We start from the raw sequence: 18,600 nt of genomic DNA on the forward strand, positions 1-18,600 counted from the left end.
AATTTTGCCTAAGGTCTATGTTGTCTTCCGTCCTCTGTCATAGTATAGTCTGAAAAGATCTAGACTACCTAGACATCCCACAGAACATCACGCTGATTTATTACATTGGTGACGTCATGGTGATCGGACAGGATGAGTAAGAAGCAACTACTACCCTAGACTTTGGTGGGTGAGCCACTGAGCTGTAGTGGGTAAAAAGATTCAGGGCCTTTATCAGGTTGAGACATTTTCCTTCTATTTTGTTTTGTGTATCATGAAGGTGTTTTGGATTTTGTCAAATGCTTTTTCTGCATCTCTTGAGAGGGTCATGTAATTGTTGTCTTTTATTCTATCGATATTGATAATGGTGATTGCATTAATTGATTTTCAGATGTTAAATCAATCGTACACTGCTGGGATAAATTCTGTCATGGTGTATAATCCTTTTTATATGTTGCTAATACTTTGGTCTGATAGTATTTTGTTGAGGATTTTTGCATATATATTCCTGAGAGATATTGGCTTGTGGTTTTCTTTCCTGTGATGTCTTTTTCTGGCTTTGGTATCATGATAATACTAGCTCATAAAATTAGTCCTCAACTGTTCCCTTCTCTTCTATCTTTTGGAAGAGTTTGTGAAAAATTGATATTCATTCTTCTTTAAATGTTTGGTAGAATTTACCAGTGAAGTTATCTGGATCTTGGCTTTTGTGTGTGTGGGAAGCTTTTGGATTTCTAACTCAATGTCTTTACTTGCTACAGGTCTATTCAGATGTTCTTTTTCTTCTTGAGTTAGTTTCAGAAGTTTGTGCCTTTCTAGGAATTTGTTCATTTCTTCTAACTAATCTGTGAACATACAGATGTTCTTAGTATTCTCTTATAATCCTTTTTCTTTCTATAAATTTGGTCTTAATGTTCCCTCCTTAGTTCCTGACTAGTAATTTGAGTTTTCTCTCTCTTTTTTCTTGGTTAGTCTTTTTTTTTTCTAGCTAAACTCACATGGATTTTTTTATTCCGATTATATTTGCTGAAATTCCCAATTTGATCTAGTTTCTCAGATTTCTATCAATTTGACCAAATCAAGGAAATAATTTGGACTCCGGAGCTTTCAGAAAGGAATCACCCCTGTGTTCCCTACTTGCCCCTCCCTCCATTTGCAATTCTTATAATTTAGAAGTTCAAAGGTAGGTTGAATATGGAGAGCTATCAGTTTATAAAGAACCCATGGTGGCACAACAGTTAAGCGCTCAGCTGCTAACTGAATGGTTGCTGGTTTGAACCCACCCAGTGGCCCTGGGAGAAAGACCTGAAGATCTGCTCCTATAAATTAAACCTACGAAACTTTATTGGGCAATTCTATTCTATTACATGGGGCTGCTATGAGCTGAAATCCACTCGACAGCACCTAAGAAAAACAACATAACTTTGTAAGCATTACAAAATTTGGGATGGAATGTGTAAATTTAAGAAAGGGGCTTATAGCAGTGGTTCTCAACTGGGACAATTTTCCTACCTAGGGAACAATTGACAATAACTGGAGACAGTTTTTGTTGTCAAAATTGGAAATGGCACCCCTGTTATCTAGTTAGTAGAGACCAGGGATATTGCCAAACATCACACAATGCAGAGAACAACTTCACAACAAAGAATTGGCCCTAAATGTCAATAGTTCTGAGATTGAGAAACGCTGTAGTAGAGAGAAAATAACAGTGGTAGTTGAGTATCCATAGTCATCCAATTACTTTGTGATTTCCTGGAGATGGAGATTTCTGGGATTAGTCCAAATGACAGATGCTGTACCAAGGAAAATGATGTTTCTGAGAAACATTTAAAATAAGACTAGCAGTATCCTGTTCCTAAAGGGTTTGGTCAGAACTGACTTGCTCTGAGAATGGATGGACTTAATCCATTTCCTTCTTTCCTTTTTTCTTTCCTTCCTCTCTTCTTTCCTCTCTCCCTCCTTTCCTTCCTTCCTACTTGCTGTCTTTCCCTCTCTCTCTCCCTGTCACTGTGTATGTTTGTCTGTCTCTCACTTTCTTTTTCTGATCCCAATGAACTTTTCTCTCTTGTCTCAAGATCATAGTTAGTAAATGACAATGATTACTCTACAGTTCCATCATGAAAATATAATTCTCATGCAAGCAGTTTACAAGACTTTTATTTGAAATTTCTCATGGTTCAGTTTCAGATAAAGGGTGAATGTTCTTGGAAAGTTTGAATTTAACCAGAAAAGTTATTTTAGAATTGCAATATTAGAAAAATTACTGGGTTTTAGATCTGGAAATTTTTTTTTTTTTTTTTACTAGTTATTGTCCACTCATTGTTCAGAGGTTTGGGTTAATAAATTTATCACTTAATAATTTTTTCCTCCTCTTCAGTTCTTGCACATTTGCATGCATTTAGTTTCACTTTTGGTGTTAACACTGCACCCCAAATTGAAGCTGACTTCATCCCAACCTCAAGTTCTAACTGGGTCAGGTTTGCTAAAAATCAAGACCAGTTTTATCAACTCTTTTCATAAAATCTATCAAGGTTTCAAGAGCGTAATGAAACCAGAATGTGGAGGAGTTTAGAATATACTTTGGTCTCAATTTGTCTGCTCTTTGTAAACCACGGTCTGGTTTCAACCCATTTAAACTTAGATAGTTGAATTTTAAAAATAGCAAGCAGCAAATTTTAAAAATAGCAAGCAGCAAATCCAAGGAATACATAGAATAGGCTTCCATGGAGCTTCTAGACTAGGACAGACTAGGAGGAAAGGCCTGGTGGTTTTCTTCTGAAAATTAGCCAATGAAAATCTTATGGATCGTGACAGAGTATTGACAGAGATAGTACTGGAAGATAAGCCCCCCAGGTTGGAAGACACTCTAATTATGGCACAGGAATGAGCACAGTTTTCTTCTGTTATACATAGAGTTGCCATGAGTTAGAGCTGACTTGATGGCATCTCTCAACAACAACAGGACAATAAACTCAGAGGGGAAAGGAAGCATGGCATTTTCCATGTGGTGTTTGCCAATATAGTGATGGACATTTTAAAATAAATGTATTAGAATTAATAGGAGTTGGTCTCTTCAGAGAGGTAACTTTGGGCAGCCAATCAACCTTTATTTATGCCTCGCACCTCTGCTTGATCAGTTTCGTTCATCTGCGTTCCCAAATATCTCAGCTCCCCATCCGGTATCAACCTACCTGCAGACTCTGTTTCTCCTTGGTCCTAGTTGAAATTGTAAGGGTTTTAAAAGTCTCAGTCCTTCATCGAATGTAGCTTAGCATCAGTCAAAGTTCAAGACCTGGATCCAGTGTAGCTCTGACCATTGGGCTGTCACATGGCTCCTTCACCTTGGGAGATGGTTCTTGAGCTCTTTACCTATGTATTTCTTGCTATTCAGTTAAGACTGAGTTTTCCCCCATCCCCTTTGCCTGGATCTTAGAGAACTGAGATTCTGCTCTGGCCCTTTTGACTGTCTTGCTCTCACCAGTCCCTCTCCCTGAGGCCAGTATGCCTGACCTGAACTCGAGCCTTCTATGCTGGGGTCTGGAGCTCAGCAATCTGTGGGCAGACTTTCTGAATAAAGAAGTATCCAGGTACCACCTGCCCGGGTTCCTAGTTTTTGTGATTTGTTCACCTTCCCAGATGCCATTCTGTTCCCCTTTTGGCTCCTGTGTTGTTAGTTGGATCATGCCCCTTGAAGGTTTGCCATAACGCATCCCCCAGCTGATCCCTCAAAGCCTGGTGCTCAGCTGCAGTCCTGTATGTGCACTGGGCAATGAGAGAATCTGCCCTCCTCTCCATCTCCACTTGCCTTGTATAGCTGTGAGGCAGGATTATACCTCCGGCTTGAATCTCAAGATATAATAGCTTAACCTGTGTTCTAGTGATGCTGCCATTACTGAAAATGTTCTTGGTATTCAAAGGTGTATAGCACAATCCTTGCAGCATCTTCAAAGGCAGCGCTTATTTGTTGAGTGTGAATTGGATTTTTTTTCAACAATTAAAGGCCATTAACTGAGGAAAGTTGGTGACCAAACCAGGTGTTTGTCATTTTCTATCAAAACCAAGACATGATCATAAAGTAATAAGCCATTGCATTTTTTCTCCACCATGACAGTGGGGATAATTCCAAAAGAGGTATCCCAGAGATGTTTTGAACAATGCCAGCATCACTGGAATAACTATAGTCTCCCAAAATGACATATTTGAGGGGCTAAAATCTTTTATATCTGTGCTTTTAAAAGTCTCAATCCTTTGCTAACATCCATATGAAGATGAAGCAATTGAACCTTTGTCCCTGAGAACTTTTTGTTTTGTTTTTGGTTTAGTTTACTTCTTCTTCTTCTTCTTTTTTTTTAACTTTAATGAGCTATGGGAAGCCAGCCATCCTTATATTTCCCTAGGATTCTCCTTGTGACACAAAGAAATGTCTCCTGGAATTTTACTGTGTAACATACATAAGCTTGGGTAACTGAAAGGACTTCACGTGCTAAAGAAGACTGAGCCTCTTCTCTCGTACCTCCTTTTGTCACCGAAGAGGCTGGAATGGCTGTTTGCCTTAGACTACACTTTCATAGCATAGGAAAAAGTTGCCTTTAAGTAAGAGAATTATTCTAACATGGAAGTATTAGCCAGAGGATTATTGTAAAATTGTTTTCATTTGGTTCCTTAAGTTTTTGTCCAGGGCATGCTCAAGATCATGTCCCATTTATGTTATGGGAATATGGGAATTCCCAGGATTCTCTGATACCTGATTCTGACAGTTCCTTCTCCGGACACCTGAATCTCACCTTAGCATGAAGGTAATCTGTTTGCCTGACTTGCTTGATGTATCTTGTCTGATTTCTATAAAATTAGAAACCGAGAGTATGCACTGAGAAAATGCCAAGTCTGCAGCTGATGTGAAACCAAGATTACCTGCCTGTGAGGGTAGTTTTTCCTTGCCACAACCATTACAAGATGGACTTTAAAATCCCATTCCCATTATCAAAGTCTCAAATGAATTAGGGCCTGAATAGCTCAGACTACATTAAATAAACTTACCTCCCTCTTCTAAAATTTATGACTAACCTCTCTTTCTTACATTAGTCACATAATCCATTTATTTGTGTGTCCAGTTGACCTTCCCCATAAATGTTATTATCTTTGGGGAAGGAAAAGTGTTTTTTAATGTGAACAATATCTCTCATAATATTCTAGGAAAATTAACACAAGAAGTGTTTCATATTATCTTGCTGGCAATGGGGTAGCAACTGTAGTGAAGCTGTGGGTACGATATATTATTGCACTGGAGAAATTTTTCCTGAGGTCAATATTCGAAATATGAGTCTTGTAGAGGCCAATCTTGGGTTTCAAATATCATCACATAACAGAAGAAGCTAAATCAATCTTACCTCTATTTAAACTGTTTAACAAAATAAGAATGCCAGAGTTCCGATGAATTGGAATACACTTACTATTCTATGAACATTAAAAAGATTTTACTTTTACTGTTTATAATATCTTATGTTTTTTCTGGCCACAGAACAGTAGGCATCTATGAAGGAAAAGGAAAATACAGATAAATTAATAATAGAAAAAATTTTATGAACACATTGTGCAATCACGATTAACGTTTGCTGCATGCGATTCCATGCGTTTTTTATTTTATTTTTATGAAATGGATCATGCTCTATGTATAGTTTTCTAAACTGCTTTTTTCATTTACATATCATGAAGGGAAAACATACTTTTAATTAATAATTACTTAGCTCTGAAGGTTAGAGATTCTTCCTCATTGAGCTGCCTCCTTTCACAGGTGAGAAAATTAAAGTTTAGGGACAGAATATGATTAAAATGCTTCAGATTTAGGTAGTATTGGAACCAGGCCTATAACTCAGACCCCTTAAATCCCGGTCATACTTTTTGAAGGCTGACAGATGGCCTACAGGGAATTGCCAGAAATTCAAGCTGGATTCAGAAGAGGACGTGGGACCAGGAATGTCATTGCTGATGTCAGAAGGATCTTGGCTGAAAGCAGAGAATACCAGAAAGATGTTTACCTGTGTTTTATTGGCTACAGTAAGACATTCGACTGTGTGGATCACAACAAATTATGATTAACATTGTGAAGAATAAGAATTCCAGAACACTTAATAAACACTTAAGTGTGCTCATGCAGAACCGGTACATAGATCAAGAGGCAGTTGTTTGAACAGAACAATGGGATACTGTGTGGTTTAAAGCCAGGAAACATGTGCATCACGGTTGTATCTTTTCACCATATTTATTCAACCTGTATGCTGAGCAAATAATCATAGAAGCTGGACTATATGAAGATGAACGAGGCATCAGGATTGGAGGAAGACTCATTAACAACCAGCATTATGCAGATGACACAACCTTGCTTGCTGAAAGTGAAGAGGACTTGAAGCACTTACTGATGAAGATCAAAGATTTCAGCCTTCAGTACAGATTACACCTCAATATAAAAAAAAAAAAAAACTAGAAAACAAAAATCCTCACAACTCGACCAATAAGCAACATCATGATAAGCTGAGAAAATATTGAAGTTGTGAAGAATTTCCTTTTACTTGGATCCACAATCAACACCCATGGAAGCAGCAGTCAAGAAATTGAAAGATGCATTGCATTGGGCACATCTGCTGCAAAAGACCTCTTTAAAGTGTTAAAAGCAAAGAAGTCACCTTGAAGACTAAGATGCCCCTGACTCAAGCCATGGTATTTTCAGTTGCCTTATATGCATGTGAAAGCTGGACTATGAAGACTGAAGAAGAATTGATACCTGTGAATTGTGGTGTTGGTGAAGAATATTGAATATGCCATGGACTGCCAAAAGAACGATCAAATCTGTCTTGAAAGAAGCACAACCAGAATGCTCCTTAGAAGCAAGGATGATGAGACTCTACATCTCACGTACCTTGGACATGTTATCAGGAGGGATCAGTCCCTGGAGAAGGACACCATGCTTGCTAAAGCAGAAGGTCAGCGAAAAAGAGGAAGACCCTTGATGAGATGGATCGACACAGTGGCTGCAACAATGGGCTCAAGCATAACAAGGGTTGTGAAGATGGCTCAGGAGTGCACAGTGTTTTGTTCTGTTGTACAAAGGGTCGCTATGAGTCAGAATTGACTCGAGGGCACCTAATAACAACAACAACTACACAGATGACTGTCTTTACTCCTTATGTGCTCTTACTAAAGCGGACACGGTTTATCAGGTTAGAGAGCACGAGGAAATCTCTTCTTCCCTTTATGTGTTTTATACCTGCACACCAGTTGGTTGTATGACAACTCAGTGTGCCTCAGAGAGAACTGTGTTTCATAAGGTTTTCAGTGGCTGATTTTTTTTCATGAAAGTAGACTGCCAGTCCTTTCTTCAGAGGCATCTCTGTGTGGATTTGAACCACCAACCTTTTGGCTAGCAACCAAGCGTGTTAGCCCTTTGTACCACCCAGGCTAAATGTTGTTTGCTGGGAAGCACAGTGGTAAAGACCAACTAACTCGAAATCAATTGAAAATATTTTATAGAAAATAATCTGTGAATTTTACTGAATGATTTTCAAAGTTTAAAGCTTCAAATTGAGGTCTCAGCAGGGTGTGAGGCATTGAATTGGGGTGACACCTCAAATCGCTGTCAATCTGTAAAAAAAATTACAATCTAAACCAGTAGAAACATGATTAAATCTAAGTAAAAATTTCCTGACTTCTAAGTTAGTCACTTAAAAAAAAAAAAATTATGCTGTAGTACTGTGAATTAAAGACTTTAAAAAAGGTTCTATGAGGTTTACCATTCACACTCATTTTTATCTGCTAAATTTAGTACTTGAGTGACATTATCTGTACCTACTTTATATCAAAACAGCTAGCAGAGTAGCTTTTTTTGGGTTTTGTGATAGAAAGAGGTTTTTGGAATTTCACAAAAGTTCCACCCACGATCAAAAGCGATGTTCTTGTATCGTTGATTAGTTCTGTCAAATGGGTTAGAACTGATACTTCTTTGAATATATGCAAATTACCCTCCATTTAAAGTTTCTCTTTTGTCTTTATCCCTCTTTTTCATTTGTTTCTAATTTCTGTTCGAATTTTCTTCCCGATTCCTGTTCTCTTAATATAAAAATCTTGGGTTTTTTTTTCCCCCCAGCTTTTCTTTGTTACAGGGATATTAAAGTCAACAAGTATATTTGGATTATGCAAATGGCATTCATTTATAAAGATACTTTATGATGCCATTAAAAGAAGGCCTGGATATCAAGGGAGAGAGCCAGAGAACTTGGAAATGATTTATTTTCTCAGATATAAACACGGATTCCAAACGATGAGCAAGGACATTTGGCATTTATTCAAAAACATTTATTACCACAAAATCGGTTGCTGAATTTATCCTATAAATCAGGACAATAAATTTCAGTAACAAACATTTCATTTTAAAAACTGTAACTGCTGCAAGCATTTTTTATATTATGAATTAAAAATTCCTGACAACTCCATTTGTTCTTAAGCTGACATTTGTCCGTCTTATTCAAATGTAGGGGTTGCAGTTGACTGAAGCTTCTTGGCCTGCTTGTATTTTAAGAGGACAGGAAGCAAAAGTTTCTAGGATTTTCTCCTTGCCACCATTTCTTAACGAAGGTAACAGAAATGGCCAGAACTGTAAAGTTCAAACTTTACATGTGGCAAGAAATTTATGTGATCAGATTAAATTTAAATAATGTTGAGAAAGCAAAAATATAAGCAATGGATTCTTCAGGGTTTTGTAGACAATGTCATCCCAGTAACATGATTTTCTTAGGTGAGTACAGAAGCCAGGCTCTGTAATTGTTTCAGACAATAACTAAGGACCTCGAGTTTTAGTTACAGTGCGTTACCCTTACTGTCTTCCGCAGGTCCTGATGTGAGCATGTAACTACAGTTATTTAGTTTCTTGCACTTGGATGAAGCTCTGGGCCAAAGATTTCCACTTAGGCCATAATCTATGAAACAGGACCTGCTAAGGAATATAGCTAGATATAACCAGATGCATTTAAATGATGTTCTCCTAAAGCACACTTGAATAACACAGTGCTCTGAGCCAAAGTTTTCTAACGTGGCCTCCCTCCATCTCATTTAGTTACTCCACCACCAAGTAGCCTCTTGGAAAATTCTGCCCAGGAGAAGGCAGAGCCAAATGATCTGTATCTCAGATTCTGGCCAATCAGAGTTCAGTGTGGTGTATAGTCAGAATGTTAGATGATGAAGAGTAAGCAGAACCTCTCTCCCTTGCCTCAGCCCATTAAGGATATGTTTGCTGGTTCATTCTTTTTACGCTTGGAAAGGAGTGGAACTTGGCTACAGATTTTGTCCAGATTACATTAGAGAAGAGCCCAGACTATGGCCAATGCATACTGTAAAACCTACAGTAACCTTTTTTAGTGAATGCCTATTGAGCTCATCAACATGACTAATTTGTTTCTTTTTTTGTGGTAAAATACACATAACAAAATTTAACACTTTATCCATTTTAAAATGTGCAGTTCAGTGGCATTCAGTGTTCACAATGTTATTCCAGAACATTTTCATTATCGCAAAAGAAAAACCTGTAACTATGAAGAAGTTACTTCCCATTCCCGCCTCTCCCCAGCCTCTGGCAACTGTAATCTTCTTTCTGTCTTCTATGCACTTGCTTATTCTGGATATTTCGTATAAATGGAATCATACTCTATGTGGCCTTTTGTGTCTGGCTTCCTTCACTTAGCATAATGTTTCCAAGTTCATCCATATTGTAGCATGTTTCAGTACTTTACTCCTTTTTATGGTTGAATAATATTTTCTTGTCTGGTTCCATGTTTTGTTTATCCATTCATTAGCTGATGGACATTTAGGTTGTTTCTACATTTTGGCTATTGTGAATAGTGCTGTTATGAGATCATAATTTTTTTTTTTTAACTTAAATAAAATCTAATTTGCTTGTCTGTGTTTGTGGGAACCTAGGACCTAGCAGGGTGTTTGGTGGAACTGTATTTCAAGTTGCAACCTGGCAGAAATTAGATCCAGAAGCCATGTTTGTTCAATAGGTCTTGGGAAGATATTGAATGATGGTGAAGACAAAGCAAGAAGAGAATTAAATTAGAGTCAAGGGCACTTGGCTTCTCATCTCAGTTTTGCTACTAATAGGCAGTGCATGTGATCTTGGGTAGATCATTTCACCTCCATGGGCCTTTGTTTCCTCATCTGTAAAATGAGAGATCAGTACTCACTAATGCTTCTTCTAGCTCTAGAATTCAATGCCTGCAACAGGCTATGCACCCATCTATGCTGACACACTTTGCTTAACCACAAGTTGCCCCTTTTCTTTGCTCAACGTGTGAACAAAACAGTTTCCTATGAACTGGAGGTGTGAAGAGGGTTATGGCTTAAATCATTCAAACACTGCAGTAGCACCGGGGCCTGAGGTAACACAGCTCAAAATATGAAAACTGTGATTGTCTCTGTACCCAAGAAACTGAAATAAGCGCCTGAGGCTGAGGTTACACCAGCCACAAATATCATGCTGAGAAATGGGTTCCATCAAATATCTGGCTCTTATGCTGCCACTCTTTATAGACATCTAGCAACTTTTGAGGAGTAGGTGTGTGGGTTATTCAGCATTCATGAAAATTTTTAGTCACATTCCAGGATATTCTCCTCCTTGCACCAAAGAAAGAAGACATTAGTAACTTATAAAGTTCCCTCTCTTACAAAATGGAAATGGTACTGTTCAAAATGGGAATCAGGCGCACCCTGAGTGTAGTGTTCAAGTGGAGTGAGCTGGGCTGTGCCAGATGTCTAGTATTGTCCTATGTACCTTTTTCGTTTTGTCCATTTCTCCTTGATGATGAAGGAATGAAACCTAAATGTGTGACCCTGGGCAAGTCAATTAACTTCTCAGCTTCCTTCTGTAAAATAACCAGATCTCCTATATGACCTCTTAGCACCCAACCTGCCATAACTATCTGTCTTGAAAACATTTTTTCTTGGCTTTTGATAAAGTCACTTATCTACGTTTACTCATGGGTGGCTATGTTGCAACTGGGCTGCAGGGTTAAGAATTAAAAAAAAAAAAAAATCCAACTTTTATTTCCATTTTAGCCGTGAAAATCTAAGGATATTGATAGAGATAATGACAACAACCAGAAATATAGTGAGACCATTATTCGTAAATGGCGATAAGATATCCAAATGGACCTAGCTGTATAAAGTAAGATGCTTAGGCAAAGAAAACATGGATTCCCCCTACAGATTGTTTTAAGACCACAATTGACTTTATTGTTTATTCATTCAAAAATACATGTTTTCATCTCTGTAGAAGTAAAGCTTTGGTAGATGAAGATTACCCTTTAACTAAAGCAGCCTTGGCATTTCATTTTGTTACCCAGCCCAGCAAGTAAAATTTGCTTCTCTGATAATCATTCCCAATTTCTTCCAGCCTAAGGACAAACCAAACACCCAGTAGGAATCCCTTCTTTTCTCCACTGAGGGATTGACAGAAAGCCCACAGCTTAGAAACATCCATTTCTACATGACTTTATGATATAGATTACAGTTGCCTAGGGACTGAAAATTAATCTACCACAGTCATTTAAGTGGGTTCTTGCCCAGCCCCTATTTTTGCCTTTTAAAGGTAATGAAGTTATAATTTCTTTCCAGTTACTTTGCATATCATTTCCTTTCTCTTTAACCCTGTTTCAAAGTGAGATGATTGATAGATTCTTCTTCAGCCATCACTTACTTTGGTAGATGATTTTCTTTTTCCTTTGAAGCTGATTTTGAAAGAAGCTGTACTGTGATGAGCTAATTGTACAAAAACACAGGGTCTATAACCTTAATTAGACATGATTATAGGCTCAACGTAATGGGATGTCCTGAAACTGCATGCTATGCAAATATTAGACTTTTCATTCTTCCCATTACATGTGAAACCATCAAGCAAAGGATGTTTTGCAGTATATACCACAGTCAATGCCAGGTGCAAGTTTTTTAACCAAAAAAAAAAAATTTTTTTTTTTTTTTGACGGGGGGGAAGGTGTACTATACTAGTTAAGGCAAGTAATAGGAAGGGGCTTAGAAAAAAAAAGGTTGAAAAACCTGAAAAGTTGAATTAAGCCCAGAATAAGCTTTCTAACCACCACTTGTCTGTCATTTTATCATACTGTGGTGGCTCACATATTGCTGTGATACTGGAAGCTATGCCACTGGTATTTCAAATACCAGCAGAGTCACCCATGGTGGACAGGTTTCGGTGGAGCCTCCAGACTAAATGGACTAGGAAGAAGGACACGGCTGTCTACTTCTGAAAGAAAGAAAAGACCAAAATGGATGTCAGACGAGACCCTGAAACTTGCTCTTGAATGTAGAGTAGCTAAAGTGAAAGGAAAAAATGATGAAGTTAAAGAGCCAAACAGAAGATTTCAAAGGGTGGCTTGAGAAGACAAAGTAAAGTATTATAATGAAATGTGCAAACACTTGGAGTTAGAAAACCAAATAGAGAGAATATGCTCAGCATTTCTCAAGCCAAAAGAACTGAAGAAAAAAGTCAAGCCTCGAGTTGTAATATTGAAGGGTTCCATGGGCAAAATATTGGATGACACAGGAAGTATCAAAAGCAGATGGAAGGAAAACACAGAATCACTATACCAAAAAGAATTTGTTGATGTTCAACCATTTCAGGAGGTAGCATATGACAAAGAACTGATGGTACTGAAGGAAGAAGTCCAAGCTACACTGAAGGGAATAATGAAAAACAAGGCTCCAGGAATTGATGGAATACCAACTGAGATGTTTCAACAAATGGATACAACTCTGGAATCACTCACTCATCTATGCCAAGAAGTTTGGAAGACAGCTACTTGACCAACTGACTGGAGGAGATCCATATTTGTGCCCATTCAGAAGAAAGGCGATCCAACAGAATAAAGAAATTATCTAACAATATCATAAGCAAGTAAAATTTTGTTGAAGATCATTCAAAAGTGGTTGCAGCAGTACATCAACAGGGAACTGCCAGAAATTCAAGTCGGATTCAGAAGATGATGTGGAATGAGGGATATCATTGCTGACGTCAGATGGATTTTGGCTGAAAGCAGAGAATACCAGAAAGATGTTTACCTGTGTTTTACTGACTATGCAAAGGCATTCGACTGTGTGGATCATAACAAATTATGGATAACATTGTGAAGAATGGGAATTCCAGAACACTTAATCGTGCTCATGAGGAACCTGTACATAGATCAAGAGGCAGTTGTTTGAACAAGAACAAGGGAAAAAAACAAGGAAACAAAATCAGGAAATGCGTGCATCAGGGTTGTAATCTTTCACCATATTTTTCAGTCTGTATGCTAAGATAATGATCTGAGAAGCTGGAGTATATGAAGACAAATAGGGTATCAGGTTTGGAGAAAGACTTATTGACAACCTGTGATGTGCAGATGGTACAATCTCGCTTGCTGAAAGCAAAGAAGACTTAAAGCACTTACTGATGAAGATCTCAAAGACTACAGCCTTCAGTATGGATTACACTTCAACGTAAAGAAAACAAAAGTCCTCACCATTAAGCAACATCATGATAAATGGAGAAAATATTGATGTTGTCAAGGATTTCATTTTACTTGGATCCACAATCAATGCCCATGGGAAGAAGTAGCCAATCAAATGGCACATTGCATTGGACAAATCTGCTGGAAAAGACCTCTTTAAAGTGTTAAAATGCAAAGATGTCACCTTGAGGACTGAGGTGCCCCTAGCTCAAGCCATGGTATTTTAATTGCCTCATATGTATGCGAAAGCTGGACAATGAATAAGAATTGTAGCCTTTGAATTATGGTGTTGGCAAAGAATATTGAATATACCATGGACTGCCAGAAGAACAAACAAATCTGTTCTGGAAGAGGTTCAACCAAAGTACTCCTTAGAAGTGAGGATAGGGAGACTTTGTCTCAAGTACTACGGACATGTTATCAGCAGAGACCAGTCCGTAGAGAATGACATCATGCTTGGTAAAGTAGAGGGTCAGTGAAAAAGAGGAAGACACTCAATGAGATGTATTGACACAGTGGCTGCAACAATGAGCTTAAACATAGTAACAATTGTGAGGACGGTGCAAGACTAGGCGGGGCTGCTTTGAGCTGGAAGACTCAATGGCACCTGACAACAAAGCTTTACGAACTTACAGGCATTTTACAGTTACATAAAGCAACTCAGTTCCCATGCACAAACCACACCTCATCTGGAATAAGAAGACATTTCTCTGTGGGCACCACTGTGAATTATGCAAGTCTTGAGAGATCTTTAGTATCCAGTAACCACTAAAAGTACTACAAAGCCAATCTGGGGATTATTCAAACTAGTAGGATATAGGGAAATAGTGAATACATGAAATAACAGGGAATCCACAAGCCCTAATTTTAACCAATTGTTTTTAATTTCATTTACCTGATGGTTTTACTCTACCATTTATTACATTTTTTGGAGCAGCAAAACCAAATAACAAAATTGACTTTCCCCTTCCAATCCTGAAATGAAAATATCCAAGGATGTGGTACCCTCACACATTTGAATATTTAACCACAGAATAATTGACGGCCCAAGACATGTAATTCTTAGATTATGTCTAGAGTTGAGAGCTTTCAGACTTAACCAGGTGGCAAATAATACGATATTTGGCTTCAGATACCAATGGAAACATAGGGGCAGAACTTAAATGTGTGTGAGTATTAGAATAGTTAGTATCTGATCTTAGTCTAATGTATCATCTATTCACTAGAGACGATGATGAAAGAAGGGTTTATACAGCTGACGTAAGTTTGAAATGCATAGTTTCCTCTGTGTTATTACATGAACCAAACCAAACCCAGTGCCGTCGAGTCGATTCTGACTCATAGCGACCCTATAGGACAGAGTAAAACTGCCCCATAGAGTTTCCGAGGAGCACCTGGTGCATTCGAACTGCCGACCCTTTGGTTAGCAGCCATAGTACTTGACCACTATGCCATCAGGGTTTCCGTTATTACATAGGCTAGCATTTATTGAGCACATTCTAGGCACAGCCTTCAATATATTGTGGACATCATCTCATTGAATCATTACAATAACCCTATAAAGCAATTACGATAATTAGCCACGTTTTACAGATGAGAAATCTGGGGCTCAGAGGACAAAAACTCGTGCAAAATCACACATCTAGTAAGCGGCAGTCAGGATTTGAGCTCACGTCTGACTCTAGACATGCTATGCTGAGCTTATTAGGGAAGAGTGCCTATCAGCCTTTTGCCTCCTTACTTATTAGCAATGAGATACAAGAGAAGTAAAAAAGGGCTGAGACTTAAATTGAAATGCAGTAATTCTTCATCACCTACTATGTGCAAAGGAGGCCCTGGTCAGTGCTATGTGCAAGTTTCGTGTGTTGTCAAAATAGAATTTAGAATGGGGGAGATGAAATTGCACATGACTGACTGTAATACAAACCTGTACAACAAGATGCTATCACTGCTCATGAAACAGGAACAGGCAATGAGAAGACCCAGATTTAAATCCAGTTTTTGCTGCTTACTGGATGTAGAACTATATAAATTGGGGTCTCAACAAGAAATAGGTGGTTCAAATAAGAGACTCATGAAAGGACTACTTTCAGAGATGTTAAGGTAGGTTAAGAGACAGAAGATGTTAAGGCACCTAGAAACTAGCAAGAGTAGCTGATACGACTTCTGGGATTGAAAAGACCAGGCAAGGAAATAGTGTTACAAGAGACCACTGAGAAGCGGCTTCCTGGCAGGGGCTACCCAACAAGAACGGTAGTTGTGGAGGTATACTGTTACTACGACAGTCAAGGCTCTGACTCTGGAAAAGAGCAGGGACAAAATAACCTGACCTCTGTCCTTTTGCCCTCTGATCTTTTGCTGGTGCTTCCCATTGGCTGATCCCTTCCAGAAGCCAGCCTGCAGGGGAACCCAAGGATGTCATGGGGATCTGTCCCCCAAGTGGAGAGTGAATCTGGGCTCGGCAGATGGAGAATAACCTTGAAAAAGTCACTTCTCCTCTTAGAATTTTAGTTTGCTTATCTGTGATATAGTGTCTACCATATATTAATAATTAGCCTTATAAATCTAACTTCCAACTTTTTGTTTTGAAAAACTTCAAACTTAAAAAGAATTTATGAGAATAGTACCATGAATACACATATCTACCGTTCACCTAGATTCACCAGTTGTTAACATTTTGTCACAGTTGCTTTATTCTTTCTCTCTCTCTCTCCTCACGGAAATATATACACAAATTTTCACTAAACCATTTGAGAGTTATTTGCCCATGTCCTAGCACTTTATCTCTAAATACTTGAGAGAAGTCACCTAAACACAAGGACTTTCCTCCGCATGTCCTAATGCAATCATCACACTCAGGAAATGTAATATTAATACAATGCTATTATGGAACATATATACATAGGCTATATTAAAATTTCTCCAAGTATCTCAATAATGTGCTTTATCGTTGTTTATTTTTTTTCAATCAAGGATCGCACATTGCATTTAATTCTCATGTCTTCTTAATCTCCTTTAATCTAGAATAGTTTTCCAGGCTTAAAAAAAAACCTCCCATGACATTAACATTTTTGAAGAGCTCATGTCATTTTGCTTTGCAGAATGATCCCAATGTGGACTTATTGTTTCATCATTAGACTCAGTTTAAACAATCTTGGCAGGGATACGACAGAGGTCGTAGGGAGTCCTCGTGCATTGTCTACGGAGGCACGTGATGCGAGAACGTCCCGTCGCAGGTGATGTTCGGGTTGAGCGGTGGTTAGGCAGTGCGTGCTGGATTACCCCGTATCTTTTCTCCTTTGTAACTGCATTTGTTTTCACAACCACTGAGTTTTCTTTCTACAGATAAATAGTTTCATTAAAGTACAATTAGGGGATCTGGTACTACTTCTTTGAAATTTCTAGTTACAACCCTCATCTCTTCTTTTGTTAAAATGTTTTAATTAATTAATTTATTCATTTAACAAATGTTTATTGAGTGCTCATTATGCGCCTGAGGAGCCCTAGTGGCACAGTGACTAAGCGCTCAGTTGCTAACCAGAAGGTCAGCAGTTCAAACCCACCAGACACTCTGTGGGAGAAAGATATGGCAGTCTGCTTCTGTAAAGATACAGCCTTGGGAACCCTATGGGGCAGTTCTACTCTGTCCTATAGGGTCGCTATGAGTTGGAATTGACTCAGCAGAAATGGGATTATGTGCCTTGGCCCTCTCAAATTTTCATCAGTGACTTTGTGGTTGCTTAAACTAATGACTTTAATTTAGATCTTTGTACTGTGCTCCAGATCTATATTGACAATGGTTTTCAGGTCTCTCCATTTTCAAGTCCACAGATATCTTAAACTCAACACGTCCAAATGGAACTCATAGTGTTTTCTTCTCCACCTGCTCTTCCTATGTCCTTTATTCCAGTAAATCATATCCCCATCTTCTCTGGGACCCTATACTAAAATAAATCTTATTTATTGAGTGCCAACCACCGTACTAGGCCCTTTGTACACATTACATGCATTATCTCGTTTAATCTCTTAAACGGCCTTGACAAATAGACCCATTATCCTGAGGACATAGGGCTTTCAGCCCCAGGTTAACAGCCAGTAAGTCTTCCTGCTAGGATTCAAATCCAGTGCTCTTTGACTTCAAAGCCTTTGCTTCAAATCCTGGTTCCACTACCTACTATGGGATTAGATAAGTAACCTCAGTGCTTCAGCTTTCTCCTTTATAAAATGGAGAAAATAATAGCCCCTGCCTTGTAAGATCGTTATGAGACTTGAATGAGATAGAACTTGGCAAATATTTGAACAATTTCTAGCAGCATCCCAGTACCTGCCAAGCCATAAATCTGGTGCCATCCTAAGCTTTATCTACTCATTGCTGGCAGATTAGTCCCCTTAGGACCCTTGTCTCCACCAGTGTCATTGCCTTGGTATAGACCAGAGGTTGGCAAACCATAGCCCACAGGCCAAATCTAGCCTGCAGTCTGGTTTTGTAAATAAAGTCTTATCAGAGCACAGCCACATCCATTTGTTTACAGTGTCTATGGCTGCTTTCAGCCATTACCCATCTGTCAGTGGTGTGTAGCTATAATGGGTTTCAGCAGAGCTTCTAGGCTAAGACAAACTAGGAAGAAAGGCCTGGTGATCTACTTCCGAAAATCAATCAGTGAAAATCCTGTGGGTCACAATGGTCCGATTCACAACTGATCATGGGGATGGCACAGGATTGGGCAGTGTTTTGCTACATTTTGCATGGGGTTGCCATGAATCAGGGGCCAATTTGAAGGCAGCTAACAACAACAACACCAACAACATGGCTGCTTTCACCCAACGATGGCAGAGTTGAGTAGTGGCAACGGAGACCACATGACCTGCAAAGCCAAACGTATTTACTGTCTGGACTTTTACAGAAAAAGTTTGCTGACCCCTGGTTACCTAGAGTACTACCCCAGCCTCTTTACGGGCTTCCCCGGTTATATTTTATTCTTCCTTGAATCCATCCTCTCCCTCACCCTCCATGCAAGGGAAAACTTCTCTAAAATGTGAACTTTGGCATGCCATTCTGCTCCTAAAATGTTTCATC

This window comes from Elephas maximus, chromosome 6 (genome assembly GCF_024166365.1).
Source record: "Elephas maximus indicus isolate mEleMax1 chromosome 6, mEleMax1 primary haplotype, whole genome shotgun sequence".
Classification (NCBI taxonomy): domain Eukaryota; kingdom Metazoa; phylum Chordata; class Mammalia; order Proboscidea; family Elephantidae; genus Elephas; species Elephas maximus.